This window comes from Poecilia latipinna, unplaced genomic scaffold, assembly GCF_001443285.1.
Source record: "Poecilia latipinna isolate Pla-1442-1.1 unplaced genomic scaffold, P_latipinna-1.0 Scaffold20, whole genome shotgun sequence".
Classification (NCBI taxonomy): Eukaryota; Metazoa; Chordata; class Actinopteri; order Cyprinodontiformes; family Poeciliidae; genus Poecilia; species Poecilia latipinna.
In genome coordinates this window covers 158,923-164,922 of record NW_015112636.1, presented here as the reverse complement: position 1 = coordinate 164,922, position 6,000 = coordinate 158,923, and the positions used below count along the sequence as shown (strand labels likewise).

At 43.9% G+C, this 6,000-nt stretch overlaps 1 protein-coding gene across 2 annotated transcripts in view; it reads left to right on the top strand.

Annotated features, from left to right (window-relative positions):
- The first annotated feature begins 2,890 nt into the window (after positions 1–2,890).
- Positions 2,891–6,000, top strand: part of camkk1a (calcium/calmodulin-dependent protein kinase kinase 1, alpha a) — a 64,422-nt gene continuing 61,312 nt past the window's right edge. The window contains exon 1 of one of the 2 annotated variants that reach the window (XM_015035158.1): positions 2,891–3,557. The gene's annotated coding sequence lies outside the window, so the exon portion shown is untranslated. The remainder of the gene's footprint in view (positions 3,558–6,000) is intronic. The other variant, XM_015035164.1, reaches the window with a different exon arrangement.

Here is a 6,000-nt window from a genome sequence, read left to right as displayed (position 1 = left end):
CAACGCTGCTAGGATCAAGGCAATAACTAAAACGGAGCTTGACTCTCTTTATGTCAATGATTTTTATCCTGTTTAGTTTATTCCTTGATTTTAGAAGCTTGGTGTTTCTCTTATATCCCTAAAAAACCTGTTACATAGTCATAAAGGGGCAGAATTATGCCATTTTATCGCACAATTTAGTAACTATATACCTTCAGTTGTTATAAAAATGCTGTATGACTTAAAAGAAATTTGTCTTGGTAATTTAACGCCTTGAATTGGGCCTCTGTCTCTTAAAAATCTCCTGCTGTTTCTGAATCTCCGCCATCAGGGAGTTATCACAACATGTCTCCTCTGTTAACCCTTTAACGTTTTTACCAGCATTTCACTGCGATGATGATGCAATAATGAGCTCAGCAGATGCGCAGTACCACCAGGTTTGCTAATTGCTGCTGGCTAGTCTGAGGGAGCAGAGTTTGTGTTTTTCGGAGAACATGGCGCCCATTTTGTCTCATTTAATGTAGGTGGATTAAAAGCCAACAGGGAAGCAGGGCTATTTCTTTAAGCAGCAGATTCATCTAAAAGACGATTTGATCATAAATCACTGATATGACCAGCTGGTTCAGACACTGTTTGGGTCAAAAGTCTTAACTCAAAATCAGTTGCTCTTCACTCATTTACTGACGGTAAGTTAAAAAGTAGCTGATTGAAATATGATGGTCAAATAGTGGATTTTGTGAGATTTTATCCCATACAGCTTTCACCCAAAGTGATGATCAGAAACCAACACTTAAATTGGGAGACTGAAAAAAAAAAAAACATCCAGGGAGCAGTTGGAAACATTCCAGGTACAGTGGACAATACCAGGAAAAGCAGCGCATGTTCTTCAGAGCAGCAGCTTAATTAACATGCAATTAAAGTGTTCTGAGTCGGGGATTCTCAGAACGGAGCGTCTCTCAGCTTTTATTTTTTATTTAGAGGGTGATTCACGACAACAAAGGCCCCGCCCTGCTTGCTCTGGGATCTTCTCCATCGTCGTGGGAGCCACGCTCTGGTGGTTGAACAAGTGTAGGTCTGACAGGGGAAGGGCGGGTATCATTTGTTTTGTCAGTGATCCACTTGCTGCTGTCACACGCCTCAGACATGCTCGGTGAACCGACGACACACGCAGGAAGAGTTGTCTCTACTAAGACAACAAGCACAAATACGGGACGTCGGATGGGAATCAATAAAGATTTCATTGTGCCTTATCGCTGTGAGGAGCGATACAACGGTAGTTTATATTTTTTATACATTGTCTACACCAGAGGTTTGCAACCCAAAGAGCCATTTTTGCTCTCAATCCAGCTAAGTAAACTGGTTTATAGCCACAAATATCACATTATCTTTTGAAAAAAAATACAACTTATATATTTTTTTATATAGGAAATTTGTTATTTTTGAAGAACTGAAATGTTACTTCTTCTATCTTTAGGTTTTAAATAGAGAAACACAAAATGTTTGAACAAGTAAGGACACATTTTTTTCAATGGGATGTTGATGTTTGTGGAAAATACTTTCTAATCTCATGACAAGATAAAAAAAAAAAGTCTAAAAATATATTGTTGGTACTTTTAGTGACATTCTGTTATGGAAATTCAATAAAATTCTCCCAAAATGTAAAATGTAAAAGACTGGTTTAACAGTATGCTGGTCTGAAGCATTTAGGTGATTTCTTGGTAGGTGATCGTTAAACCTTAAAAGACACATCCCAGACTCTACAGGCCTCAGTTGGCAGGTAAAAGGTCAAAGTTCAAGACAAGACATTTGTTGTTTTTAAAAAGGGTTATAAGATGAAAGGCTCTTCTTTTTAAAGTAGTAAAAAAAAATACTAGCAGCATTGCTTAAGTTTTCAAAGTAGCATCAGATGAAACCACAAAACTCTTTATCTGTCTGGTCATGATGCACTGCGCTGTGAAAACCAGTGTGAGGAAACCTCACATGAACTGTCAGCCGCCATTGTGTTGACGGGAACGTTTCTGCAGATCAAAGTAATCTAGAGAAAAGATATGAGGCCATCTGGCTGACGGCTGCAGCTCGGTTGAAACCGGGTCATCGAAAAGGACAAAGCTCTTGCACACCGAGATGAGTTGTGTCAAAACTATTTGCAGAAACTCGCAGAAGTATTGATGTATTGATGCAGCTGTAAGTTATGAACAATTTATAACGTAGGTGCTCATAATACTACAGCTCTAGACAAATCTGTTGTGTCGCTGGGTAAGACACTGCATCCACCTTGCCTGCTGATTTTGGTCACCATATAATAACCTGGCTATATTGTAGACTGGCTACAATCCAGTAGCTTGCCATCGCCAGCATGTGAGTGTGTGCATGATTGAAAATCACTGATTTCATGTAAAGCAACTGAAGCGCTATGTGAAAGTCTGATGTCATTTAATTAAAAATAAGGACGAAAACGTTTCTTTTAACTGTTACGGTCTCTGAGACCTAATTTAGGAGTGTCAGAGTGAACAGGCTTGAAGATTTATAAAGTATAAAATTTACATCACACCACCCCCTTTCACAAAATAGTGCATCATACTAATTGTGTACAATTATGTGATGCTTTATCGCATAAAATACGATAAAGCAGCACATTATTGTTGGAAAAAAACTGTAGGAGTAAAAGGCTCTATATAAAAAAATAATAGAAATGACAGTAAACGTACTGAATGAGTTGTTGAGAACCTAAACACATTGATTAGTTAAAGCCAGGTTTGTCATGACGGAGCCTACTCAGCCGTGTCATGTCCAGCTGGCTCAGCAGAGCTCAGTAATTAGGCTTTGATTCTCCCGGTTCTGCAGAACTAATCAGAACTTCAATGGAATCCTGGCTTTCGGGAAATATCTCCGGGAGCTGGCCACTAGGGGCGCTGGTTGCCCTAAACCCCACGTAGTCCAGTGTTTAATGGAGACCCGATATGAAAGATTGGACTGCGTGGCACGTGCGGTATTAAAGCTTATTATGAAATTCAGCGCACGTGCTTGGTTAGACAGAAACCGAGCCGCGTTATTGCTGGACGCGAATCCCTGGTGCTTCACAGCAGCGCTGGTCTTCGGCTGATTACGCTGCGCGAAGTGGGCGGATTTTAGGACCCACGGGTGGATTCCTGTTCGAATAATAAAAGTTGTTGGGATCCGTTCGCTTGCCGACGCGCGACAAAAGCAGCCGGACTGAATCAGAAAGTGCTCGTGGGCCACCCCCGCCCTCCCCGCCGGTGCTGTTCCGAACCTCTCCGCTGCGGCTTTGCAGCAGCCAGACAAGCCGAGCGCAGCGATCCCTCCGCCTGCTTCACTGATACATGTAAACAGACGCAGGGAAAGGGGGCGCGTGGGCTGCCGTGTCCGTGGTTTCCGGAAGAGAGGGTGTGAAGCATGGGACGCAGCTCCTGTCAGGAGCCGATCCTGCCGCACACCTAGATCTCCGAAGCCCGTCGGATCATCTGCTGCCCCGCTTCGGCTGTGAGGAGAGGCATCCTAACGGGACATCCCTCCGGATCCCCTCCGGTGGAGAGCTTCCAGGATCCCGTTTGGAGGGGGTGAGTGAAACTTTTCTTTCTTTCTTTCTTTCTTTTTTTTTTAATTCCTGGTGCATTCGCGTTCTGCACCTTGCACACATTAATGGCGGGGTAATGAATGTAATGCGGTTGGCTCTCACTCACCGCACACACCGGGAAGAGGCGGGATGCTCGGCAGTTTGTACCCGCTTTCTGCGCAGCGGAGAACCGGTGGCTGCAACGCAACACAGCATGCACGGTGTGGATCTGTGTCATGCACCTGGTATGAAGGGATCCTGCCCCCTCTTAGGGTAGCTGAATGTGTGTATCCGTGTATGCGTGTGTGTGTGTGTTTGTGTGTGGCTGGCAATAAAGGTACTGCTGAAACAATTCATAGTTGTAAGCCCTGATGTGCATATTTACGGGGCCTCCTGCGTGTGAACTCTGTTGTGTGCGCTTACTGTAACAGTGTTTGTTTTTTTCTTTGAGAAATAACTGTAAGCCACAGTGGACGAGGCATTTGCATCACACTGATGAGGCTGAAGCTTCATGTCCATCTCAACTGGGGCTCATCTAACCGGTTCTGCAGGTTTGATATATTCATAAGTTTGACAGAGCTGGAGGGTGGTGCTCAGTCATTCTGCAAAATGAGAGCAGAGCCAGCCTAAGGTATAAACAAGAAAAGCTGCTGCTGCTTGTGGGACCCATGTCAACAAGAGGTTTCCCCGAGGGGAAGGGGGATCCAGCCACAGACTAGTTTTTCTTTTGCTTCAGAGATTTAGAAATGGTGAATTGGGATGAGTTTGACATTCCCTTCGATTTAAAAATGTGACCTAACATCCATAAAGAACTGATAAACATAGTTGGAATCATACAGAAGACGGTGCTAATAATAGTTTGAGAATTTTGTTTGCTGTATCTGTCCAAAATTAGGTACAGAAATTATTTTGGTTTGTTTTTACATGCAACCAATTTATATCCCGCACTAAAATAAGTCACCTAAACTACTGTTTACCCGGCACAACAACTGCTAGACTCAAGGAAGTTATTGCAGATGAAAAATCAATGGAGAACTTAACATTCAACATGTTAGTATTTGCAGGAAGATGCTTAATTTTTCTGCACGCCTGAAATCTTGAAGCAGAAGGTAATGCTGACAAAGCGATTCACCGGGGGCGTTTGAGTGGGTGGAGGGTGGGCTGAAGGAGGGGCAGCGTTCATGCGCAAACTTCCACTCAGTAACATGACTGACATGTAATGCATAACGCATCTGTTCTGCTCCTCAGACCAGCGGAACCAGCAGAATGTGACACGATGCCTGCTTCTCGCACACAGAAAACCAGCTTGGCAGTGTGACAACCTCCATCCCCCGAGGCCATGCATAAAATGAGTTCAGCTGAGCCGCTCGGAGGCCGTGTTGCAACACTGCCGACGCGTTTGTGGCTGTCGGGCGTTCAGCCGCTCCACTTCCCTCTTTTGGACTCGTTAGTTAATTTTTTTATGGGCCGTGAATGTCACAGACGGCACCGAGAGAGACGTAACGTGAAAAGGGGAAAAAAAAAAAAGGATTTCTGGATGGGATTCTGTGAACTTTAGATGGCTTTTCCAACTGGAACAATTCGGCAGCAAGTAAAGCGGCTTTCGTTTTGTCCCGCTGGCCTCGTGCACATTTGCAGAATGCTGCTGCAGAATAGTGCAGTTTTGTAGAAAGAGAAGACAAAAGGGAAAAATAAACAGACAAGAGGAAGCTGCATTGCTGAAAAAGCTGGTTATGGTCTATTGATTTTTCTTTTCCTTTTTATTATTTCTGCTGTATGTGCTGAAGGCTGTGACACGGCATCGGCTCCCTTCGCACAGCTGAAGCCGTCTTTTAAAGAGGGAAGTGTCGACACCTTCGAGATCTTTCCGCCTCTTAAGCAAATCGCCTTCATAAACAGAAATCAGTAGCGTCTCTTTTGATGTTTGTGCAGTGGCATTACGCAAAAGATCCTGAGCACCACTGTTGTGTTTTAGTTTTTCATTCCCAAAGGATCTGCTGTTCTTGGCATCTTGTGTTCACACAGGACAATGCTGCCACCACCATGTGTGACTGTGGAGATGGTGTGTTTAAGGTGATGTCTTATTTAGATTAGCTGCTTTTTCACTTGTCCTGACAGCTGTACATGCAGGGCTGGGCATTTCTCACCTGTATTATGTAAAGGTTAGCTCCGCCCACATGAGCCTGATGGGCAAGCAGAGGGTTGGACTCTGGCCTATCATCGCCCTGTGCTGGTTGGTGTCAACTGTAGCTTTACCCTGCATGGCTGCCACTTTAATTTTCATTATCGTCACATGTATATATGCTCTTTTATCAAAGGCAAAAGAAAAATCCTACAACTGCTAAACTCTATTGTTGTTAACATTTCTGGAATGATGAAGTTGCTCTCGTGTCTTCTTCTTTGGTTTTTCTTCAATAGTTCTTGGTGCAGCGCCACCACAGGCAAGG